This window comes from Callithrix jacchus, chromosome 21, assembly GCF_049354715.1.
Source record: "Callithrix jacchus isolate 240 chromosome 21, calJac240_pri, whole genome shotgun sequence".
NCBI classification, from domain to species: domain Eukaryota; kingdom Metazoa; phylum Chordata; class Mammalia; order Primates; family Cebidae; genus Callithrix; species Callithrix jacchus.
Window position 1 is genome coordinate 19,541,588 of NC_133522.1, and position 24,171 is coordinate 19,565,758.

The window sequence follows — 24,171 nt, forward strand, 5'->3', positions numbered from 1 at the left end:
TCCACTTTGCAGATGAGGAAACTACGTCTCAGAGAAATGAAGTGACTTGCCCAAGATCGTACTGATAAAAGACACACATAAAAATCAAACCCAGTTTTCTAAACCTAGAATTCTTTCCAGCATAGCTCAACCTACCTGACTCTGCCCAGTGGCTTCTTGGAGAAGGTGAGATTGGGGCTGGGGGCCAAGAGTGTCAAAGTCAATGCCTTAGTAGGTCAAAGAGGAGGTTACTTATAAATCCATTCATTCTATCCTCTGCTGCTGGGACAATGTCTTAATACCATATTTTAAAAGGTAAACACTCCCAACCCTCCCCATATGCTCAGCCCTCAGCTGCTCACCCATCTGGTGGGAGGACTTGATTTGTATACAACCCCTTCATGGGAGCGGGGCTGGGGCAGGGAATAAACTGCTAATGTTTATTTAGTGCTTAATGTGTGCCATAAACAGTGTTGAATGCAATTTTTGCACAGGGATGATCTCGTAACTATAACGGCTGCAATGAGACAGCCATCCCCATTTTATAGATGAGACAACTGGGGCTCAGCAAGGTGAAGTGACTTTTGACTTCCACAAGGTCACACAGCTGGTGAGGAGTGGAACAGAAAAATGACTTTATTGACAGGGGTAGAATCAGAGGTTCAGCTCAGAGGCTCTGCCTCAGACCTAGTTGGAGAGAAAATAGAAGTAGAAATAAAGTGATAGGAGGAGAGGATAAAGCAGCCCTTTATAGCTCATATCCCTTGCAAAGAAGGCTTTTCAGTTAGTAGTGAAAACAGACTATAAGGGAAGCAGCTTATTGGCACCACGAGGCATTTAAATCAGACCCAGGAAGAACTTCTACCAGACAGCACTGGAACGAGGAGCCAGAAGGGACACAGAATCTCATTCTCTGCAGTGTTTCATCTGGGCAGATCATCCGTTCACCAGAGTCATCTTTGTTACTCACCTGCAGGTACAGGAGGCTTCAGGAAAGTACCCTGCAGGTGGGCAGGGATGTCTGAGGCCAGCTTCCCAAGGCCCCCATAGTAAACAGGCTTCCTGCAAGTGGGAGCCAGCAGGGGAGGGGGAGGGAACCTCGGGATGAACCCCTGGAGGAGGATTCTCATGACTTTTCATGCCTGCACCAGCTCCAATGCCACCACCGGTTCCCTTTTATGGCAGGCATATTTCAAAGGCCTGGTTCCATTTGCATTTTTAAAATCTCACTGATGGCCTGGGAAAATTGCACCGTTCCAGTGTTCCTGGCTACCACACTCTGCACCTCCTGCCCACTCTCCATGGGCCTCAACCTCTGCACCCTCCTTTTGCAGAAGATCCTGCACCAAAGGCAGAGCAAATCTAGCCCCGCTGGAGATCCACTGGAGGTCTCAAGAGGCCAGGGAGGGTTTGGAGGAGGGTATGACCAAAGTGGCCACAGCTTTGGCAGGCTAGGGAACATGAAGCAGGACCCCTTTGAAGGTGGTAAGAATTTCATCAGGGACCTATGAAACCCACTAAATCTATTTCCCAGGGGAGTGCATGCTGTATACCCAGGCATGGGCTGGGGCTGGCACAGCACCATGGGGCACACCAATGAGCTGGCCTGTGGATTTGTCTGATTGAGAGGAAAAGTGCTGGAGCCTTGGAGAACTTTGAGGAGGCTCCTAGAAGCAGCCTTAAAACAAACTGAAAAGAATCAAGGCATTCACCCAGCCAAGAAAACACTTTGCTTTCAGCTAGGCTTCGGAACACACTTTGTGTCTCTCTATTGCTCCTTTAAAAGCAAATCTTTTCCTTGTTCTCCTTCCTCCCACCCTCTTCCATGGCTCCTCATTCTCTGCCCCCCTTTAGGATACAGCAAATGGGACTGGACATTTGTAGGGCGGTGCCAGGTCTGGTCCTCTGCACTCATGTCAGATTTGGCCTCTGGTCCTGGGACAGCAATTTGCACACCCTCTACTGCCTGTGAGAGATCTCCTGTCTCTTTCTCCCCTTTACAGCTCAGAGTGGCACCCTTCACCCCAGAAACTGCCCCCAACCCTGATGTTTTCAAGGCCAGATGGAGCCATTGGGAGTCTTCTGACAGACTCGGCCAGCCTGGCAATGACTCTCTTGAGACCCTGAGCACATGGGGGATGAGTGCCAGGGCAGGGACACTGGCTCGGGCCATTTGCTTCTGCGTAGATGAGCTCTCAGGGCACCCAGGTCATAAACACTAATGTGTCCCATTGACAGCCAGTCTATGGGTACAGCTTCCAGGTACTGCACAACAGAGAGACCGAGCAGGAGCAGCAGTGGAACAGCAAAGGAGCTCCACTCAGCACCCTGGTGTTTGAGGTGTGCCCCCCCCAGTTCCCCTCTTTTACAAATAAGTGCTGTGGGTGGGAAGGGGCTGATGTGGGTTGAGCATCTGTGTGTATGGGCTGGTGGGGCTTGTCATGTTTCATTCATAACTCTCTCACATTCTTCTCTCTCTCTCATAAGCCAGAAACCTCCTGAAGGCAAGCAATGTATCTCACAATCGTCCTATCTTCGCAGGTCTTTGGTCAGCACACACTCAGAGGACAAATGACAAGCTGACGACTCGCACAGTGTGGCAGTGGCCTTCCTCCTTTCTGGGTTCCATCACTGACACCCCTCCACCCTGCAGCTGGGGGCTGGCAGCTGGCCCAATTTTGAGGGGTACCCCTTAGCTCTCCCTGGGCAATACCAGTGTCAACGCTCTCTAAGCCTTGATGGAGAGAAATGGGCCAGGGCACTGGTCTTTCCACTCCCCCCAGGCTCTTTCTCCTTGTGGCCCTTTGGTCAGGGGTGTCAGGCAGGCTATGTGCTAGACCTGGAGGGATGCCCGGTTCCAGGGACTGGCATGGCTCCAGGCTCTGGTGCCAGAGGGGTAACTGAAGAACAAACGAGGAAGGGACTGTGCCAGGAGCCTGGGCTTAGCAGCTCCCTCCGGAGGGCACCCAGGGATGCCTGCGAGTGTCCAGGAGGCTGGTGACTTGCCAAGGCTGGGCGGGCCTGCTGGAGAGGAGGGAGGGCGCGGCGGGGGAAGAGACTTGGGAACCAGGCAACTCGGAGGCGGGGCGAGGGGTCTGGCCTGGGGCGTCTGCAGGGGCGGGGACCGACCCCCAGGGTCGCGGACCAACCCCCAGGGTCGCAGCGCAGCCCACCTCCCCCGCCCGCGGGCGCCAGGGCCTGGCTGAACCATCCAGCGGCTGGGCAGGGGGAGCGGCGGCCAAAGCGGCGCCAGGCAGTGGGCCCTGGAGACCGCAGCGCACGGCGTGGCGCTGGTTTTCTTCCGCCACGACTCAAAGCGAGGTGGCGTAAAGGTCGAGGAGGCGCCAGGGGCTGGGTGGTGGCGCGGCTCCGGAGCCTGACTCCGACACCCCCGCGCCCCGTGGTAGGAGCCAGGACCCAAACAAAGGAGGGCGGCGAATAAAAGGCGGTGGAGGCGCGGAATGTTCGGGTTGCGAGCTGGGGACCGGGATCGGCGCGCAGCTTTTCGCGGTCTGCTTGCCCAGGAGCGGAGCGGGGAGCCCTGGCCTTCTGGGGGCTCCGAGGAGCTTCTCACTGCAACTCCCGCGAGGAGACGAGTCTGCGCAGCGGGGTGGCCGCCGACCCCGACCCTCCGCGCACACCCTCTAGCGCCGGCGGCTCAGCCCAGCCCCGTTCCGCTGGTTGAGGTGAGGGCATGGCCGCGGGGCGTCATTGGGCCTCGGTCTCAGGGCTGGGGATTGCATTGCTAGGAGAAGGGGGAAGTCCTCCATGCCATTTACACCCTGGCCTGCGCGGCGCGGCGCGCGACGTTCTCCAGTTCTCCAGCCTGTCCGGGATGCGGGCCTTGGGGGCCCCCCGGGAAAAGCCGGTCAGGGGTGGACAGAGCTCGGGCTTGCCCTCCGCGGCCCGGCCCCAGCTCCGCACCGGCTGCCCGCGGGGCTGCAGCAGCCTCCGTCGACGTAGACGAGTTGGATGTTGGATGTCCAGGAACGGCTAGGCTTCCGACCTCCGGCCCCTGCTCGTCCCGGCTGGCGGATACCCCGGCTGGGTCTATAAAAGTTGAGCGTCAGTCTGAAGCCGCCCCAGGATAGGGCTCTCGCTAAAGCGGAGGGACAGTAGAGAGTCAGGTTAATGACCCCCTCCACCCACCCCCTACTTAGAGCACTCGTGCTCTCGGAGGGACATTTCGCCGAATAACCTGGCTGCAGGTCCGGCGGGGAGGGTGCATGGGGCTTTGGGGTGGGCTGGGCAGGCTATGGAATCTGCGCACGCGAGAGGCTCCCCAGGCTCTGCCAAGAACGCGAACGAGGATGGAGGTGGAGTGGGCAGCCGGGCAGTGCTGGCGCTGAGGGTCTGGGAAGATTCCTAGCTCAAGGGGTGCCGAGTCCCGGGAGCCAATCCCACTGCCAGGAGAACTTTTCCCAACTCCCTGGGGAAGCCGGCAGCAGGGGTGGGAAGGCGCCTTCTTGGGGGCTTCTTCTTTGCGGACCCTCTCTGCTCTACGGCTGGCATCAGCTGCCCGTGATTCCGCCTGCATTCCGAGACTGGCCACGGGTCTTGGTCGACCCACGCCCTGCGTCAGCACTGCAGACAGTGCCTAGCGGCCACTCTGGAAACTCACAAACCAGCATACACCCACGGTCCATGCACACACTCACACCCATCAACGAGCACAAATATCTACAGATCACTGGAAAACAGTCCACACACATATTCGTAGTCCACTCGCACAAATACACACGCACCCACAATCCTCAGGTGCACACAATCCACACACAGACCCACGGTTCACACACACATGGGTGGACAGATCTCACAAGCACACACGTTTGTGGACCTGGGCAGCATCTTTGTCCCCGCTCCACACTCGAGGCTGCTGTCTCTGGACTCACCAACTAAGCCCCAGACTCTAGAGCCCACCACCTGGTGTTCCCACTGACGCCATGACTCACAAAGCCACTCATGCTCCCAAGCACAGACACACTCCCACCCCCAGTGCACACGCACACCACGGACACACACACTCACATACACAAACACACATACACACACTGTCCTTCTCCTATGGGTAAAGCATGGAGATTCAGAGCAAACACCCCCTCCCCACCTCCTACTACATACCTCCCAGGGAACCAGGGCATTTGCCATAGGGAGTGAGGGAGGGAGGAGACTGTGGCTCGGTGGAAGCTCTGGGTAGATGCCCAGCCTGGGCAGATGCCTTGCAGAATCTCCATTTTCAATCCAGTGTCCATTTTATTTGGGTCTCTACCCCAATAGTCACTCCTCTTCCTCGAACCTTAGTCCAGACACATGTGCAATTAGGGTCTGCATTCTTTGATTGTATCATCTGTTTCCCTTCTCTGTTCCCTCCCCTAGGTTTATCTTACACACACACACACACACACACACACCGTCTTTTTTTTTTGTCTTTTCAGTCATCCTTCCCCACCCACTTCCTTCACTTCTCTTCCCAACTTTCATTAGGCTGGGTCTGACCCAGTCTTTGCTGGGATGTGGGCACGGCTGACCCCTTAGGGGAAGCTGACTCCATTCTCTCAGACTTGCTTTCTCCACTGTAGGTTCCATGTCCCCGTTACTCTCTCTTTGGAAATCTCCAACGTGACCTCAGAAGCTTCTGTTCCCCTCTCCAGGAAGATCCCCTGTGCCTTCCCCCTACCCAAGCACGTGTCTTGCCAAGGGAGCCAGGAGAGGTGTTTCCAAGGGGCTGAAAACTTTGGGTGAATCATTCTGGAACCCCCCGCATGGAGATTTGGCTAGCCATGGGATCTGGTAGCCATGACTTGGCTTGCCCTTTGACACCTCTCCTGCTGTTCTCCTTCAGAAACTGAGTTGAAAGAAGAACAGTCCCAGCATGGTGTTGCAGAAGGAGCACTGGACTGGAAGTGAAGGGACCTGGATCCTAGTCCAAGTTTGACCACAGACTCCCAATTTGCCCTTAGGCAAACTACTGCCCTTCTCTGAGCTTCAGGCTTCCCATCTATTAAAGGACTGGCTGAGGTGACCTGCAGGGTCCTAATGATCTGGAACATTGACTCTCTAGTGAGTCTCTTCAGTGTGGGTGGGATTGAAAATTGTATTTCTAACCCCTAAAATGATCCTGCCTTTCCCCTTCCATAGAGCACCCACCACTAGTAAAGTGTTGCTGTTCCCTGAGTGAGGGATGTTAGGATGATTCATTTCATAGGACCAGAGATGCCAAGTAATTTTCTTGAGGTCGTACTGCTGACATGCAGTCTTTATTGGGGCGGGCATTACTTCTACTGTCTGTATATCATCTGCATACACCACCGGTTCTGCTGGTAGATATGTGATGAATGAATGAGTGAATAATCAAATGAATGAATAGAAGACTTAAACCTGGATCTCCTGATCTCCTGGTCCTTGAATGTTTTAAACCCATTTCTCTGCTAGTGTAGACATACTTCCCTTGTCTCCCCATCCTCCCCACCCCCTAATCCCCTAGTCATCAAAGGCAAATGGAATTGCCCCAGTTAAGGTTCTTCCTCCCAAGTGGCAGATGCTGGGCTTGTTGTAAATGGCCACAGAGAAGGGACCAGCTGAGAGCAGCTTTAGAGGTCCTGCCCAGTCAGTAGCACTTTGCAATCAGCCTCATGAACTTAGACCCAACCACAGACTGCCCATGGGCAGTTGGTTGCTGGCCAGGCTCTGATGCCAAGAGGAAAGACAGCCATGACTACCATGTGGCTGAGCAGCCTCTTTTCATAACCCCATGAGCTGAGGATGGCAAAAATAGCCTCCACAGATGAGCCAAATGAGATGTTGAGCAAGGAGGTAGTGTTCCTAAGGGCCGGCAGCCAGCCCACTGCCAGCAATAAAAGTAGGCACCCCAAAATGGTAGGGGTGGTAGTAGTAATGGTTGACAGTAACAATACTATCGGTATTGATAATGATGCTAACATTGTTAAAATCGGGAGCTCAGTGATTAGCGTTTTTGGCTCCCTTCTCCTCTTTGAAATGGTTTCCCCATCTGAACCTCTGTCATACTCCTCGCCACACCCAAATGTGAAAAAACTGAGGGCTGGGACAGTGAGGTAGGGGTGTGGGATTGTCCATCAGTCCTAGCCACGGAGGAGGGCTTGTCAGCTGAAATCTTGTTCTCTGCCTGCCCTCCCCCTACCCTGAGCATGTGTGTTGCCAAAGGAGCCAGGAGAGGTGTCAAAGTCTGTGAAAAACACCCTTCCAAGCTGGATTCCAAAGCATCAAAGCCTGGGGAAAATAAATAAAGAGAGCCGTATCAGCCCAAAATAGAAACATGCATCAACTCACAAATATGCATGTTTTCCAAAAGTCGCATTTCACAGGCAGACAGTGTGGCTCATGCTGCAGCTGCCCAACAAAGGCTGGAGGCATGGATGCTGCGGGACCAGTCCAGGGATGGTGGCAGAGCCTCCCCCAGTGAGCTCACTCTTTGCCTGGCAGCCAGGAGACCAGACAGCTGCACTCCACTCTGCACCAGCTGGAAGGTACATGGGCGGGAGGATTGCGAGGGATATGTGTCTGTGTCTTGTCAAAGCTTTTTAGAAACAAGCACCAGAAATGGCTGTTGGCCTCAGGGCCTCTGCCTTATGATGGGAGGCTGGCGCTAACAATACCAACACTCAACTGCCATGTGTAGAGTACCTACTATGTGCCAGGTGCTAAGCATTTACGTGGACTGTCTCACTTAAGGCTTGCCACCATCTCATGGCACATAAATTGTCGTCCTCATTTAATGTATGGGAAAAGCAAAGTTCAGAGAAGTGAAAAGACTTGCCCAAGGTCACACAGTGAGAAGAGGCCAGGCTGGGATCAGATTTTGATCTGAATGAAATGAAAACGCCCATTTTGCCCAGTACCCTATATTGTTTTGGTTACTGTCATTCAATAAATATTTTCTTGTCGAGAAACCTCTTTATGTAATTGGTTTCAAAAGGATGTAAATTTCTCTGCCAGACAGGCCAGAGGTGAAGGGTAGTACCCTCACCTTTGCTTATCAATAAGTGGCCTGGGCTGGGTACTCAAGGCTTCTGAGCCATGGCTGGGCTGGGGCCAAGTCCCCGTGAGAGGCTGGAATGGGGCTGAAGCTTTGAAGCTTGGACTATTGAAGACAACTTAACTGTGTAAGAGGTCAAGGATATGAGAGGCCTCTGCAGATGGGGGAGTTACTTAAGAGAGGGCAAGTGAGTTGCCCAGCATCACACAGCGTGTTGGTAGCAGAGCCTGAGTCTCAAATCTCAGGCCAGCGATCTTCCCAAGCAGCCAGGCTGGCTTCCTTGGGTGAGTGGGAAGTGTCCAAACCACACCAGGGAAGGGCACTGAACTGATGCAGCTAATAAACCCAACAGCTCCCTTCCAAGAGTGGAGGTGAAATGCTGCTTGCTGTCATTGCTCCAGTCGTCTCCCCTGCACCCCTCTGACATCAGCCACATGCCAGGCAGTGTGCTAAATGCTTCATGGACCTTAACTGATGTGATTCCCATGGCCACCCAAGAGGGAGGTGCTCTGATTCCATTTCACAATGGAGGGGCCTGAGGTAAGAGAGGTCGAGTCACCCTCTCAAGGTCACAGTGCTGGTGAGGAGGCAGGTGGAGCCCAGCAGAGTCCCTGCTGGCTGGTTTGCTTGGGGGGTGAGGAAGGGGAAGGTTTGGAACTGATGCCAAGTGGGCGGAGGAGCCGATGGGCAGTGGCAGGCTATTTATATTACACCTCCTGGCTGGTCACGCTTGCTGGCATGTGTACCAGCAGAGGCTTTGTCTCTGCCAAAACCTGGAAGGAAGAACCTGGTACATCATCCTGGGGCCAGCCCCTGGAGGGCACTAGTGAAGTATAAGGTCTGGGTATGTTTCTTCCTGAACTCAGGGGAGAGAAGATGCTGGAGAGGGCTTCATTGCCTGCAGAACTCCTGGCATACCCTTGATCCTGGCAATTTTCTTCCTCCCATCCGTTCCTCCCTCTGAGAGAACCAAATGGGGAACCTGCCAGTTTGGAAAAGGCTGTTGGGTAGCAGGGGATGACATTTCTGTATGCAGTGAGTTTGACCATTGGGAACAAGTGGGCAGTAAGGACAATGGGAAGGATTGGCTTGGATTTAGATTCCAGAACGTACCATTTACAGGGGCCCTTCTTGAAACCACAGAGTGATGTCCTAGGAGATAGCATCCAGGGACTTAAAGCTCCTCTACCAGAAAAGGTCTTCATAGTCTCCCATCCCACAAGCATCTGCCTGAGCAGTCCTACTGTGTACAGGTGTGGGCTTGTAGAAGTGTCAGGTTGGTGCAAAAGTAATTGTGATTTTTGCCATTGAAAGAAGTGGCAAAAACCCATTCCTTTTGCACCAACCTAATGGAAAGGTCTCTGTCTCTGTCCCTGTAGAGCTCATCAGAGTCCCCATTCCCACCTGCCAGCACCTGTGACCAAAGGAGCAGAGGTGGTAGATGATGAATGGTGTCTCAGCCAGGTCCCCTATTGCAGTAGAAGAGGGACCCAGGAGACCTCTGGGACTGCGAGGGCATGATCCAAGCAAGGGATCACTCCAGGGTCAGGAGGAAAGTATTCTGTAGTTGTTGCCCCCAGAACAACTGGACTATCCATGAGCTTGATGTCTTGGTAGGAGGAAAGTGTGGTGGAGAAGGCTCTTTCCACCCAGCCATCTGCTTGGGTCATCCAACACCTACAGTGGCACCTGGATGATGTGTCCTTTGCCAAACCTTGTGAATAGAAGGGACGTGACTGCCAGCTGGAAGCTGCTCCTGTTAAGAACGATGTGGTGATCTTCTTGTCTCTGGGGAAGGCAGCTTCAATGGAGGGCAGGGTGGGGAAGGTTGTGGCAAATTGGTGTTCCTGGGAGGTTTGGGAAAGTATATGTCCCCCACACACTGCAACTGTGTTGACCTTTGCACTGGCCTGGGTGTCTCTCTGTTCTTTTTTGAGGAGCTCAGCAGGGCAATCACCCCAATGATAATGATCATGATAATAAAAGTCAACATTTTTGAATGTTTAGTACCTGCCAGGCCCTGGGCTTAGAACTTTACAGATATAATCTGATTTCATCCTTATACCTGCCCAGCAAGAAGGATAGTACTGTTATCTCCATGTTAAGGATGAGAAATGTCAAGTACGGAGACTAAGCACTTACTGATAAGCAGTGGAGATGGGACCAGCTGCCACACACACAAGGACTGAGCCCCACACTCTGGCCTTCACCTTCCCTTGATTTGGATCTTTGAGGATGAGTATGATTGAAGCCAGAGTACCTTGTGTGTTCCTCAGTAATCTTGGTAATTGTACACAGGAACTCGGGCTGTGTTCTGATGGATAAAGTGACGTGAGCTGACCATTTGCTTCTCGACTGCCATGCCACCAGACAGTTCACTTTTTGAATGTCCAGATGTGGGCAGCGTCTGGCAGACTGGCAGGACATTGCTGGCTTTCATCCAGATGCTGTCTCTTTTCCTTCCATGTAGACACAGCTGAGACTCTCATCCCTCTGGACATAATTGTGTGTGGGGATTCCAGGTTGAAATGTATTTATTGGTTTTAAGGCATCATCTTTTGACTTCACAAAAGCAGGTTGTTGGTTTTTGTTCCTCCCTGCAGTGCAGGCCTGGGAGACGTGAGAGAGGAATTAGGCTTTGGAAAACTGTCAGCAGCCGGAAGATAAAACCCCTACTTCCCTTCTTTAGCTAGGGAAGCTGGAAAAGGCTGCCAGCAGCGTGCATTGCAGGACAGTAGCTGCTGTGGGTTCTCTCTGAGGTTTCTGACTTTCCAACCTGGTGCTTCAGAGTCCTCAAGCAGATGATCCCTCAGTAATAGAGCCAGGAGTCTGATGAACAGGGACACTTGGCCAGTTGGCATTCTTGGGCGTTAATGAGCATGTGAATAGATCTGGGGTGAAAAGGTTCACAGAGCCTTCAGGAGGAAAGGAGTTTAAGATATCACTAAGTTAAGATTATGTTTTCTTTTTAAGATAGGATTTCTGTCATCCTGGCTGGAGTGCAGTGGTGCAATCACAGCTCACTGCAACTTCAAACGCCTGGGCTCAAGCAATCCTCCCACCTCAGCATCCTGAGTAGTTGGGACTATAGGTGTGAATGACCACACATGGCTATGTTTTTTTGCTTTCAGTAGAGACATGTCTTCCTATGTTGCCCAGGCTGGTCTTGAACTTCTGGGCTTAAGATCCACCTGCCTTGACCTCACAAAGTGCTGGGATTGCAGATGCGAGCCACTACACCTGGCCAGATTATGATGACTTAGCAGAAAGTCCTTATTTTATATAGCAAGCACCAACAAGTGAATGGAGAGTGAATGAGTGAATAAATTGGTTAATAAATTGGGAAGGGGGCTGAGGGACTTTGACAATCAGGGCTTTGATTTGGCAGGGCCTGGCCGCAAATATGGACAAAAGGAAGGATCCTTTTCTTGTCCTCACCCCCCAAACTTGAAAGAATGTCCCCCACTCCAGGAAAAGCTGAGGAGCTGCCCCGATCAGCAGCTCAACAGCTCTGGATTGGAGAGTCCTGGACGTCTTCCCATCCTGAGGGAGGATTCTCCAGCATGGAGAATGGGCAGCTGAGCCCAGGTTTGGGGGAATGGGGTGGCTGTGCTGCTACCCTACTGAGAAGTTGCTCTGATGCTCAGGGGGTGCGCTTGGAGGTATTTGCTTTCAGGAAGGAGGCTTCTGCCTTTTCTGTTACCATCTTGCCTAGGACAGCACTTGAATACAAATCAATTTTAGGCTGTCACCAGCCTAAAAGACTAAATAGCTTAAGTAGCTTATTTCCCCCTCTGCAGAACTACTCTCAAAGCATTCCCAGCCTTCACCTCCTCCAGCTGGTTCCCCCCAGTCCTAGAGTAATGAGGGGCCCAGAACACCCTTGGCTCAGGTTGGGTGAAGAGACTGACTCCCTGAATATTGCCTTCTCACTGCCTGCCCAACCCTCATCCCATTCTGCAGAACCCTCTGGTCCTGGGGTGTCTCCGACTTCTGGCTGTGGCATGGATTGAAACCTGCTGAAAGCAGATGGAGGCTGCTGCCTCAGGACCCAGGGAATCTACAACTTTTTTGACCTCAACTGGCTCCTCAGCCCTAAATTACCCCATCCTCTCTCCTGTGTCACACTGCAGTGTCTTGCTCTCTAGGGACTCCAAATGACAGAACTGGGAGGCATCTGAAAGCTCGAGTCCAGCCCTCCCATTTGACAGAAGGGTATACTGAGGCCCAGGAGAAGGAAAGACTTGCCCAAGTTCAAATAGGAGACAGAGCCTCATTATCATAGAAGAACTGGTGCGTGGGGAGAGGCATTCCCATGAGACTTTGGTAACACTCCACCATTGAGCAGGGTTGAGGTGTGAGGGAAGGGGTCTGGGATTTTTGAGTTCAGGTAGCTTTGCTGGGTCTTTTTTGGCCTCTGGGGCTGGGAGCAACAGTTCTTAGTTCCTGGGGCCATGAGCCTCCTAAGCATTTTATGAGAAAGTCAGCAGAGTTGATGGAGGGCAGTGTTTGAGGGTCCTCTGCCCCAGCGGCTGAACACCAGCCCTCAACTCCTATCTCTGTAGGCAGCTGCATCATTGTGGAGGGCATGCTGAGGCTGAGGCCAGTGTCAGACTCGCCCCACCGCAGAGCAAGGGCCTCTGTGCTGGCCCCAGGGACTGAGGAGTACTGAGCCCACTTCCTGGACAGACACCTGCTCCCCACTATTCATGCCTGAGCCATCACTCAGCAGGGGAGCCAGGAAGCCTTTCCTGGAGCCACTTACCTGTGTGGACACCAAAGGTGAGATCTCACCTGGCACCTGTGATGGGGAACTGGAAGGTCAGTCCAGTTCCACCCTCCTCCCTTCCCTGGAACCCACAGTCCAGCCAGTGCTATAACTAAGCTGTGACCAGAAGGGCGAATGCTCTGTGTGTGTGTGCATGTGTGTGTGTGTGTACACGCAGGTGCATGCATGCACATACACCCAAGTGGGGGTTGGGAGGACTGACTCTAGGACCCCGAGATATTCAAATATTAAAGACTCAAAATCTACCACAGTGAGAAGGGTACTGAGCTCATCAGAAATTCAAATAAGTCCCTCTACTTCCTTTTAGTCTCAGTTTTTATGTCTGCAAATTGGAAATAATTCCTCGGAGGAGAAACCTACACAAAAATGATCCACAAGCTGGGAGTTGCTGCATGGATGCAACACGATTTGTTCCCACTGCTCCCCACCCCCACGAGAGGATTGAGGATGAGAAGAGAAAGGGCTCTGGCTCAGGATCACAAGGGAAGCCTCCTCTGTCTCCTCCCCACTTTCCTCTGCTGCTGGTCTCCTCAGCCCTTCACAAGCCCAGGCAGCAGGGGATGGGGGAGCCCCAAGTTCTCAGAGAGAGAGAGATTTTCCCTAAGGTTCTCTCTTCCTTCCCGGGCAGTGAGGCTGTGGGTACAGTCCTCTCCCAGAGCTCCATCCCGAGCTGTATCCCAGCCTCCCAACAGGTTTAAGCATGTTTAGTTTCCGATGCATCCTCCAGCTTCTCTTTGGGTGGTATGAGGCAAAGAAGAGTTTTGCAACATTCCTGGACCCATGGATTGTGGTCTGGGTGTGCTGGAGCTGTGGAAGCGATTGCAGTCTCCCAAGCCTTCCCCAGAGCTGGGAACTGGCCAGTGACCACTTGCTGTGTCCCAGCAAAGCTGATGGCACCCAGCACATGGCTACTGGCTATTCAGCTGCTCTTGCCACTTGGCCTGGCCTCTGTGCGTGCCCCCTCCAAAGACAGCAGGATTCCTGCATGCTGCCACCATCATTTATTCTGTAGAGAGATGAAGGGGAGCCTCTCAGCATCCAGCTTCCTTTGCTCTGCCTTTCCCAAATGGTTGGTGACTAAGAATTAGAGGATTTAGAGAGCATCTCTTCCCGCTCCCCATCTGGCAGATGGAGAAACTACTTATCAAGAGATGTGAAGTGACTTGTTCTAGGTCATACAGCATGCCAGTGTCCAGGCAGGTTCATGTCCCTGGGGCCACTTGTGCTTCCCCAGGCATAGATCGCCTGCTTCCTCCACCTCCTTTGCCCCCACACTTGAACTTGCAGCAAGATCCCAAGATGAGATGCTGGGGGAATTGCTTTACATATTTGTTAATCAAGTCTCAGAATGAAAAGGGCCCTGAGCTCATCATCGAGGAAGAAATCCAATTTGGCTTTTATGGCCATAGTTATTGGTCATATATAGTTGGAATCTTTTTATTTTGAATTAACTCAGCGGTCTAGGGGCTCAGGTGCTGGATTGGCTGCTGGGCCCAGAGGTTCCTCTGCACTTGGCAGCTATGGTCTTGTGTCACACACCCAGGACTTAGGAATGAGGGTGGGAGCCATGCAGTGGGAGGAGGTGGTCTGGATGGGTTGGCTAAGGCCTGCAGTGAGGGTTTCCAGGAACTGCCTGACTCTTCAGGCCGGGGCATCTAGAAGCCTGGTCAGATTTCACAGGTTCTGTAAGTGTTGCCATCTTTATTAAGCTTTCCTTGTCTTTTCCAAGTGATGCCAAGGCTGCTTTGTGGGCTTCAGGATCCAGAGCTGATGGGTTTTGATGGTGAGGCCTGAGTTGTGCAGCCAGGGGCAGCAGGTGGGGAAACGAGGCCAGAGAGGGTCAGTCAATGGAATTACTTTTGACAGCAGGGCACTGGCCAAAAGGATGGGACAATGCCTCCAGAGGCTCCAATCCAACCCAGCTCTGCAGGCAGCCTTGTAGGACAGGGATTGGATCAAACATGATATAAATAAAGCACCTTGCATGAGCCAGACACACGGTAGTAATCAGTAAATGGTGAACCCCCCACCCAGTCCCCCTTGTAAGGGGCCTGGCAGATAGTAAGCCCTTGGACTTCTATTTCCTTCTTCAGTCTGGCTCTACCAAGAAGAGCTGTTTGACTGATCTGGGTCTTCTGTGTGTGTCCCCCTGGCTGGCTGGCCCAAATGCCATTATTTCTTCCCTCCACATGGCTGCAGGAAAAGATACTCTGCTGAGGAGTGAGCCTTGGCTACCAATCTAACAGCCTGAGTCCATTCCCCGACACCCCGGGGCACAAGTGAGCCATGTTGGGTGAGGGCAGGGAGGCCAAAGGCTGGATCAGTTGCTGGAGGGAGCCACTGGGAACAGGGGAGGAGGACCAGGGCAGCAAGGGTGTTCCAAGAATGCTCCTGGACCACCTGTATCAGAATCACCTGAGGAGGTGTTTAAATACCGATTCCAGGTTGGGTATGGTATCTGACACCTGTATTTCCAGCACTTTGGAAGACCGGGGCAGAAAGATTGTGTGAATTTGAGATCAGCCTAGGCAACCTATCAGAACCCCATCACTACCAAAAAAAAAATTTTTTTAAAGACAGCCAGGTGTGGTGGCATGCGCCTGTAGTCTCAGCTACTCAGGAGGCTGAGGTGGGAGGACCACTTGAGCCTGGGAGGTTGAGGTTGCATTGCGCTGTGATAGTGTCACTGGAGTCCAGCCTGGGAAACAGAGGGAGACCTCATCTCAAAATAGACCAAAGGAAACATAACCCAGGTTTCTGGGCCCCACCTCCTCAGAATCTGACCTGGTATCACCTTAGAATTTGCACTTTAACAATATGCTTAGTCACTCCAATTCACACTGCAGTCCGAGGATCTTTGCAGCAGAGAATAAAGAAGTCCACTCCAGTCGACTTGTGGACCTGCCTACAACAGGGGCCAGACCTTATTACGAACTAAGAAGTTCATAATAATCATACCAGCTGCTGTGGTTGAGCAGGGGAGCAGTGTCACCATCCCCATTCCATATTTCCTTCTTTGTGTTGGGGGTCCAGTTCTGTCCCACTGAGCCCACTAGAGAGGGGATACAGAACAGAAAATGTGACAGTGGCTGTTGTGCCCGTCAACCTTGGATCCCTCTGGTGTTGGCTGGGATGTTTCCTCGGGTCATATAAGGACCCAGGCTAAGCTTGCTTGCCTGATAAATATTGAGCCCTTTGGTTTATGAGTCGGTGCCCACAGTTTCCTCACAAGCTGTCAACCCCAGGAGGCCAGTCATCCTTCATTCAATCCATCTGTGCAGGCTGACCTTCTCTGAGGAATGGGGGGCTTGGACAGGCTCATCACAAAGCCCCACCCGACTCCCCTTCCATCGCCAACCTGGGTTCCTAATCATAAGCCCAGATTTTCTTTTCAGAGAGGAGTGGTTGTTTGTACAGCTCTGAATTTTCTGCTGGCAAATTGAGCCAATAAAGATGTGTTTCTTAGGGGGCTGCAGGCGTGGTGGGGAGTAGGGGTAGGTGCCTGCTTCAGTCACAGCCACAAAGCCAGGTTTCCCTGGGGCTGGGGCAGGGGACATAGGATGATTGATTTAGGGTCTTCTTGCTGGGGAAAGAGCTAAGACAAGTGTGGAAAGTCACCAAGCCACACCCCTTTCTCTATGGATCTAGAAGGCCTTCCCTGGCTCTGTTGCCATTTTTATTTGAGATTCTAGGTAGGACTTGGGACTTCCTCAGAGAAGACTCTGGGAGGGTCCTAGGATACAGCTGCTAGGATGGGGCTCCTTGCTTCACCCCTACTTTCTCTCTGGGATGCTTCATGGCCCCATTGTATTAGGGTTCTCCAGAGAAAAAGAAATAACAGGAAATTTATACATGTCAGAGAGAGATTTATTAGAAGGAATTGGTTTATGTGATGATGGAGACTGAGAAACCCCAAGATCTACAGGCAGCAATGTGGAGACCCTGGAGAGCTGATGGTATAGCTGCTGTTGGAGACTGAAGGCCTGAGGACCAGGAGGGACGATGGTGTCAGTTCTAGTCTGAAAGTTGACAGGCTGAAGATCCAAGAAGAGCTGGATATTTCAGTTTGAGTCCAAAGGCCAGAAAAAACTAATGTTGGCCAGGTGCAGTGGCTCCCACCTGTAATTCCAGCTCTTTGGGAGGCCGAGGCCAGTGGGTCATGAGGTCAGGAGTTTGAGACCAGCCTGGCCAATATGGTGAAATCCTGTCTCTACTAAAAATACGAAAAATTAGCTGAGTGTGGTGGTGCACACCTATAGTTCCAGCTGCTCGGGAGGCTGAGGCAGGAGAATTGCTTGAACCTGGGAGGCAGAGTTGCAGTGAGCCAAGATCATGCCACTGCACTCCATCCTGGGCAACAGAGCAAGACTCTGTCTCAAAAGAAAAAGAGAGAGAGAACGGGAGAGAGAGACAGAGAGAGAGAGAGAGAGAGAGAGAGAGAGAGACAGAGAGAGAGAGAGAGAGAAAAGAAAACACCAATATCCAAGCTCTAGCAGTCAGCAAAAAGAATTCCCTCTTACTCAGCCTTTTTGTTTTATTCAGATCTTCAACTGATTGGTTGAGGCCAACCCTTGTTAGTGAGCACCATCTGCTCTACTCTGTGTACTGGTGCTAATCTTATCTGGAGGCTGGGCTTGGTGGCTCACTCCTGCAATCCCAGCACTTTGGGAGGCTGAGGCGGGCAGCTCACTTGAGGCAGGAGTTCAAGACCAGCCTGGCTAACATGGTGAAACCCCATCTCTACTAAAAATATAAACATTAGCCAGGCATGATGGCATGCCCCTGTAATCCCAGCTACTCAGGAGGCTGAGACAGGAGAATCACTTGAATCTGTGAGGTGGAGGTAGCAGTGAGCTGAGATTGTGCCACTGCACTCCAGCCTGGGCAACAGAGGAAGACTCCATCTCAAAAAAAAACTTATCTGGAAACTCTCTCTCTCTCTCTCTCTCTCTCTCTTTCTCTCTCTCCCCCCCCACACACACAGAGACACGCATGCACACACACACACACACACGCACACACAGAATCATGTTTGGCCTTATGTCTGGGCACCCCATCGCGAGTCAAGTTGACATATAGAATTAACCATCACACCCATTACCCATTGAAGGGAAGGCCAAGCTTCTGAGATTGGTGGGAGACTTCCTTTATATCATGGCCTGAATTGCCGCCTACTGAAAGCAGAATTGCCAGACTCTGAGTGATTTCTGATCTTATGGGGATGGTGCAAATTGCTAATAGGCAATGGGTTTCTCCAATGAGTGCTGACATCTCAGCTATCAGAGAGCTCATAGGCTGCCTGGTATGGCCCAAAAGAGCCTGGGATTTAGAACCAATAGACCCGAGGTTCAAACTCCAGTTCTGCCCCTTAGTAGCTGTGTGACCTTTCTAATTCTGATTTTGCTTCTGTAAAAAGTGGATGCTAATAATGCCTTCTCTAGCGTCCTTGCAGGGCTGATGTCAGGATGACAGAGGATGGATAAGGAGTACTGGGCACGTGGTAGATGCAGAGTTAATTATGATGATGATCTTAATGGGCATCAGTTTCTGCAATGAACTAGCTGGGCTTTTGACTTCATGTGCATGATTTTGCCCCAGTTTCACCACCACATCTCCAGTGCCTCTCCAGCCTCCTGGCCTAGGTGCAGTATCCATGTCTTGGAGAAAGGTTTGGAATTCTGATGACAGTCAGGTACATAGGGCATCCAGAGATCGACAGATTCTCAGAAGATAGAGTATCTGGACTTAGGAAAACGATGCCTTGCCTGGGTGGCACCAAGGACTCCTCTTTTTCTTCCTCCCTTCTCTGCAACTATTCAACTCAAAATAACTCATTTTGCACCTCTGCCCAAATCTCTTGACCAAAGGGTAAGAGAATCAAAGACCTTGAGATGTTCAAGCACCAGAGCTGAACTAGGGAAGGCAAAACATTCTGATCCAGGAAGAAAAAGCTGATTAGCTACTAATTGCCATTAAATTTTATATCCATATACGTAATTTAAGTTTGATCTGCATATCTAATGTAATTTTTTATTACATTTTAATAGTCTGGCTGGGATGGGGAAATGGAGAAGGAAGCATTCTGTCATCCTCTGCCAGAGGAGGGAAGTTATAAACAAGAGCACAGGGAGGTTCTGGCATGGGTTCACAATTCTGGGAACCCCACTTTCTCTGGAGAAAAGCGAGGCCTAGAAGGGGGCTGAAGATGTTTTTGAGCCAACACCACCTCCCACCAAAGCCGTTTTGTCCAAATGGGGAAGTCCATCTGACCTGTGCCTTGAAGATTGCCTTTTCCCTTCAACTTCGAAAACAGCTCTCCCAAGCATTGTTGGAGAGGATTCGAGGGAAAATGGCACTGTAGGAGCAGCTCAAGATTGAAGCTATCAGTGATAGAGGAGAGGGTGAGTGGAAGCCACATTTCCAGATGGATCTTTATTGCCCACAGACCAGGCGTTTCCCAGATGAAGAAGCTTTACAGGTCACCATCATGGCTGTTTTGGCTGGTGCAGCTGTTTCAGCTGGCACAGCTGTTTTGGCCAGTGCTGCAGTGCAGCGGCTCTCCGTACAAAATACACTGGTCTGTTTGCCCTGTTAAACTGTCAATTGGAGATCTGGGAAGGCAGATTAGCCCATTCATCTATTTAAATGGGACTGAAACATAAAGCCAGGCCAGGAGATTCCCAGGCAGCCACGTTGTTTCACCCGGCACAGTGGGACACCACATGGGAAATCACACCCACAGATCCCAGCGCCCTTTCAGCAGGTGGCTGGAACACCTGGGAGAGAGTTAACCGTTCAACTTAAAAAAAAAGGGGGGGGAGCTCTGAGGCAGGGAGCCAGGTGATCAGGCTCGGCGGGTCCCATGCCCACAAAAACAAACAAACAAAATAAAACAATTGGAAACGCTCAAGGTTGAGAGTTTCACGGTAAGCACAGCTAAAACTGGGATGGCCCAGCTCTGTGGGGGAGGGGCGTCTGCCATTGCCGAGGCACTCCACCCCCATGGAGGTAGTCTCCCATTGCTGACGTAGCCTGCCGTTGCCAAGGCAACCCACCATAACAAAGAGAATCCGCCATTACAGAGGCGGGACAGCACTGTGCAGGCAGTTCTAACCACACCCATAAACAGGACTGCAGGGAAATATGCAAAGCAGCAGGGCAGAGCCAGCAGCAGGGCAGAACCCACAGCAGCTAAGCAAAGCCTCTGCAAGCAGTGACTAGGCTGCCTCCTTGCTGGGCAGGACAGCCCTGAAAAGAAAATAAAAAGGCAACAATACAACGGATACTCATAAATAAAGCCCTAACTCCCCAGGACAGAGCACCTAGGGAAAAAAAGTGGGTTTATGAGTTCTGCTGCAGCAGAATTAAATTTACCTCCCTAGGAGCACTTGAGCTTCTATAAGAAACAGATTTCTCCTCAAGCAACTCCCTGACCCCCGTATATCCCAAAAGTAACCTCACAAAGGACTGATCAGACTGACATTTGGCGGGCATCATTCTGGGACAAAGCAGAAGAAGAAACTGGTAGCAACCCTTACTGTTCTGCAGCTGCTGCAGGTGACTCCCAGGGCAAGCAGGGCGTGGAGTGGACCTCAGCCATCCTAAAGCAGGGGCCAGACTGTTAGAAGAAAAACTAAGAAGCAGAAATAACTTCATCATCAACAACCTGGACATTCATTCAGAGACCCAATTTGAAAATCAGCATTTACACAGATGACAGGTGGATAAATCAATAAAGATGGGAAGAAACCAGCGCAAAAAGGGGGAAAACACCTGAAACCAGAACACCTAGCCTCCTACAAGGGATCACAACTCCTCACCAGCAATGGAACAAAGCTGGATGGAGAATGAGTGTGATGAAACGACAGAATCAGACTTTAGAAGGTAGGTAATGAGAAACTTCTGTGAGCTAAAAGAACATGTGCCAAGTCAACGCAAAGAAACTAAGAACCTTGCGAAAAGTTTGAGGAAATTATAACAAGAATGGACAATTTAGAGAGGAATATGAGTGAATTGATGGAGCTAAAAAACACAACATGAGAATTTTGTGAAGCATGCACAAGTTTCAACAGCCGAATTGGCCAAGCAGAAGAAAAAATATTAGAGGTCGAAGATCAACTCAATAAAGTAATACGAGAAGGCAAGATTAGAGAAAAAAGTGCAAAAAGGAATGAAAAAAGTCTCCAAGAAATGGGACTATCTGAATAGACCTAATCTATGTTTGATAGGTGTACCTGAATGTGATGAAGAGAATAAATCCAAGTTGGAAAATACTCTTCAGGCTATTATCCAGAAAATCTTCCCCAACATAGCAAAGTAGGCCAATATTCAAGTCCAGGAAATACAGAGAATATCAAAAAGATATTTTTCAAAAAGGGCAACCTCAAGGCACATAATTGTCAGATCCACCAGGGTTGAAATGAAGGAGAAAATGCTTCGAGTTGCCAGAGTGAAAGGTCGGGTTACCCACAAAGGGAAGCCCATCAGACTCACAGCAGATCTCTCAGCAGAAACCCTACAAGCCAGAAGAGAGTGGAGGCCAATATTCAACATCCTTAAAGAAAAGAACTTTCAACCCAGAATGGCATATGCAGCCAAACTAAGCCTCATAAGTGAAGGAAAAATAAAATTTTTCGTGAACAAGCAAGTACTCAGAGATTTTGTCACCACCAGGCCTGCTTTACAAGAGCTCCTGAAAGAGGCACTACACATAGAAAGGAACAACCAGTACCAGCCACTACAAAAACATACCAAATGCTAGAGAGCATCAACAAAATGAAGAATCAGCATCAACTAACGAGCCAAACAGCCAGCTAGAATCGAAATGGCAGAATCAAATTCACACATAACAATATTAACCCTAAATGTAAACGGGCTATATGCACCTATCAAAAGACACAGAAAGGCAAATTGGATAGAAAGCCAAAACCCATTGGTGTGCTGTATCCAGGAAACCCATCTCACATGCAAACATACACAAAGGCTCAAAATAAAGGGATGGAGGAAAATTTACCAAGCAAATGGAGAGCAAAAAAAAAAGCAAGAGTTGCAATTCTTATCTCAGATAAAATAGACTTCAAAGCAACAAAGATCAAAAGAGACAACGAAGAACATTACATAATGGTAAAAAGATTGATACAACAAGAAGAGCTATCAATCCTAAATATATATATATACCCAATACAGAAGCACTCAGATATATAAGACAAGTTCTTAATGACTTACAAAGAGACTTAGACTCCCACACAATAATAGTGGAAGACTTAACACTCCACTGTCAATATTAGACAGATTAACCAGACAGAAATTTAACAAGGATATCCAGGACTTGAACTCAGACCTGGAACAAGCAAACCTGATAGATATTTAGAGAACTCTCCACCCCAAATCCACAGGTATACATTCTTCTCAGCAGCACATCACACCTACTCAAAAATTGACCACATAATTGGAAGTAAATCACTCCTCAGCAAATGCAAAAAATGGAAATCATAACAAACAGTCTCTCAGACCACAGTGCAATCAAGTTAGAACTCAGAAATCAGAAACTGAGAACCACACACTTCATGGAAACTCAACAACTGGCTCTTGAATGTTGACTGGATAAACAATGAAGGCAGAAAAAAAAGAAGTTATTCAAAACCAACAAGAACGAAGACACAACATTCCAGAATCTCTGGGACACATTTAAAGCAGTCTCTAGAAAATAATATATAGCAATAAGTGCCCACATGAGAAGAGTGGAGAGATCCAAAATTGACGCCCTATCATCAAAATTGAAAGAGCTAGAGGAGCAAGATAAAAAAAAAAACTCAAAACCTAACAGAAGACAAAAAATAACTAAGATTAGAGCAGAACTGAAGGAGAGAGAGACACCAAAAACACTTCAAGAAAATCAATAAATCCAAGAGCTGGTTTTTTGAAAAGGTCAACAAAATAGACAGATCACTAACCAGACTGATAAAAAAGAAAAAAGAGAGAATAACCAAATAGATGCAATAAAAAATGATAAAGGGGAAATCACCACAAATTCCACAGAAATTTAAACCAGAGAATATTACAAACAACTCTATGTACATAAAATAGTAAACCTGGAAGAAATGGATGAATTCCTGGACACTTGTGTCCTCCCAAGCCTAAAGCAGGAAGAAGTCGAAACCATGAATAGACCAATAACAAGATCTGAAATTGAGGCATCAGTTAAGAGCCTACACACAAAAACCCAGATCCAGATGGGTTTACAGCCGAATTCTACCAGACACACAAAAAGGAGCTGTTACCATTCCTTAGGAAACTATTCCACATAATACAAAAAGAGGGAATTCTTCCCAAATCATAGACGCAAAAATCTTCAATAAAATACTGTCAAGGTGATTGCTACAGCACATCAAAAAGCATATCCACTTTGATCAAGTAGGATTCATCCCGGAGATGCAAGGTTGGTTCAACATACACAAGTCTATAAATGTAATTCACCACATAAACAGAACCAAACACAAAAACCACATGATTATTTCAATTGATGCAGAGGCCTTTGACAAAATTCAACAGCCCTTTATGCTAAAAATCATCAATAAACTCGGTATTTATGGAACATTTCTCAAAATAAAAAAGCTATTTATGACAAACTAACAGCCAATATCATACTGAATGGGCAAAAACTGGAAGCTTTCCCTTTGAAATCTGGCAATAGACAAGGATGGCCTCTCTCACCACCCCTACACAATATAGTACTTGAAGTTCTAGCCAGAGCAATCAGGCAAGAAAAAGAAATAAAGGGTATTCAAATAGGAAAGGAGGAAGCCAAATTGTCTCTATTCGCAGACGACATGATAATATATCTGACCCCATCATCTCAGCCCAAAAACTCCTGAAACTAATAAGCAACTTCAGCGAAGTCTCAGGATGCAAAATCAATGTGCAAAAATCACAAGCATTCCTATACGCCAATACCAGACTTAAAGAGAGCCAAATCAAGAACGAACTGCCATTCACAATTGCTACAGAGAATAAAATACATGGGAATACAACTAACAAGGAACATAAATGACCTCTTCAAGGAGAAATACAAACTACCGCTCAATGAAATAAGAGAGAACACAAAAAAATGGAGAAACATTCCATGTTCATGGTTAGGAAGAATCAATATCATGAAAACAGCCATACTGCCCAAAGTAATTTACAGATTCAACGCTATCCCCATCAAGCTACCAATGACCTTCTTCACAGTACTGGAAAAAAACACCTTAAACTTCATATGGAACCAAAAGAGAGCCGCATAGCCAAGTCAATTCTAAGCAAAAAGAACACAGTAGAAGACATCACACTACTGGACTTCAAACTATACTACAAGACCACAGTAATCAAAACAGCATGGTACTGGTACCAA

At 49.6% G+C, this 24,171-nt stretch overlaps 1 long non-coding RNA gene and 1 pseudogene across 2 annotated transcripts; both read left to right on the forward strand.

The window, feature by feature from the left end:
• Positions 1–3,305: 3,305 nt before the first annotated feature.
• Positions 3,306–7,907, forward strand: LOC144580669 (uncharacterized). Of its 2 annotated transcripts, none has more exons than XR_013530624.1 (2): positions 3,306–3,665; positions 5,822–7,907. It is a non-coding gene; the product is annotated as an uncharacterized LOC144580669 (long non-coding RNA). The 2 variants fall into 2 exon arrangements; XR_013530625.1 differs by having other exon boundaries at positions 3,447–3,665; positions 5,559–7,907.
• A 3,541-nt stretch (positions 7,908–11,448) lies between these two features.
• Positions 11,449–24,171, forward strand: part of LOC100389901 (protein dispatched homolog 3-like) — a 55,355-nt pseudogene continuing 42,632 nt past the window's right edge.